The 1,563-nt window shown below is 42.4% G+C and overlaps 1 pseudogene; it reads right to left on the bottom strand.

Annotated features, from left to right (window-relative positions):
- The window catches only part of LOC107299598, a 21,273-nt pseudogene that overhangs the window by 12,859 nt on the left and 6,851 nt on the right, over nucleotides 1–1,563 (bottom strand).

Raw genomic sequence — 1,563 nt, 5'->3', positions numbered from 1 at the left:
CTGCTGTTCACCCTGTTGACCCGTGACTGTTGTGCTAGATTTGCCACCAACCATATTGTGAAGTTCGCAGATGATACAACAGTAGCGGTCCTTATTCATGATGACAATGAGGGTGCTTACCGCAAGGAGGTTGAAGGGTTGGTGATCTGGCGTAAGGAAAACAGCCTAATTTTAAATACCGGAAAAACCACACAGCCACACTTCTCTGTGCATTAATGATTCACTTGTGGAAATGGTTACCAGCATCAAATTCCTGGGTGTGCAGCTACTGAGTAAAATTACATAGCCCTTGAAAAAGTGTGTAAAATTATTCAAATTCCACTATTTGGCATCACAGAATAGCACAATCATTAAACAGAGTGTAGCAATAAAGTGAATAATAAAATGGTGCTGTCCATAAGTTTACTTACTCCTGAATGTTTGGGCTGAGAATACAATATATACTCATGTTGACACACAGATTGAGATGGCAATGAAGGGTAAGAGTTCACAGCTGTCTTACTGAGCTGTACTTAGGTCTGTGATAAACGTTCAAGTAGCTTCTTAGTGCAGTATTGCAGGCAGACTGTCCACAGCCTGGAGTTTGATTCTGACAGCGCTCAAGCCTTGACTCAGCCATCCATCCTTCTGAGGATGGTAAAAGGAGGACCCAGATTGCTGGCGGCAATATGCAAATAATGTTTACCTTGGAAATCTCCCAGAGTCCGCTGTAAAGCATATGGGGCGGCATATAAGCCTAAATGCTATTGTTATTTCAGTGGTACTGTTGTGACTGAAGGCATATTTAGCATTTTTTCCCCATGTGAATTCTTTGATGTCGATAGAGGTGTCCACAAACAATAAAGCTCTTTCCACACTCAAGGTATTTGTATTGTTTTTTCTCCCGAGTGGATTGATGCTGATAAAGACTTCCCTTCCCACAGAAACCCTTTCCACGCTCCAGGCATTTATATGGTTTCTCTCCTGAATGGAGTCTTTGATGTCTGTAAAGGTTTTCCTCTGACTACAGCTCCTTCCACACTCCCGACATTTATATGCTTTTTCTCCTCTGTGAATGCTTTGATGTTTATGGAGACCTTGACTTTCAGTAAAGCTCTTTCCACACTGGAGGCATTTACAGGTAGTCCCCCAGGTACGAGAGTTCATTTAGCCAGTTTTCATAAAAACAAATTAATTAAATTAATTCAGGAAGGGTACTTACATTAGAAATTCAGAATTGCGACCAAAAAGGTCTCTCTAGGCATGTCACTTAGTTTCAGTCACTAATGCCGTGGCGGCCATTTTTATCTCTCCGACTTTCCTTGCCTGTTCGGGGCTACGAGAAGCTGGCAGGGTTTGGCTTTTTTTTTGTCCATGGCCAGGTGGATTCTTTGATGTCTATAAAGGTGTCCCCTCTGACTGAAGCTCTTTCCACACTCCAGGCATTTATGCAGTTTCTCTCCTGAATGGATTCTTTGATGTCTATAAAGGTGTCCCCTCTGACTGAAGCTCTTTCCACACTCCAGGCATTTATGCAGTTTCTCTCCTGAATGGATTCTTTGATGTCTATAAAGGTGTCCCCTC

Source organism: Protobothrops mucrosquamatus, unplaced genomic scaffold (assembly GCF_001527695.2).
Source record: "Protobothrops mucrosquamatus isolate PMUCROS unplaced genomic scaffold, P.Mucros_1.0 scaffold5163, whole genome shotgun sequence".
Lineage (NCBI taxonomy): Eukaryota > Metazoa > Chordata > Lepidosauria > Squamata > Viperidae > Protobothrops > Protobothrops mucrosquamatus.
The sequence above is the reverse complement of the archived record's forward strand: the minus strand, read 5'-3'. Positions and strand labels throughout refer to the sequence as shown.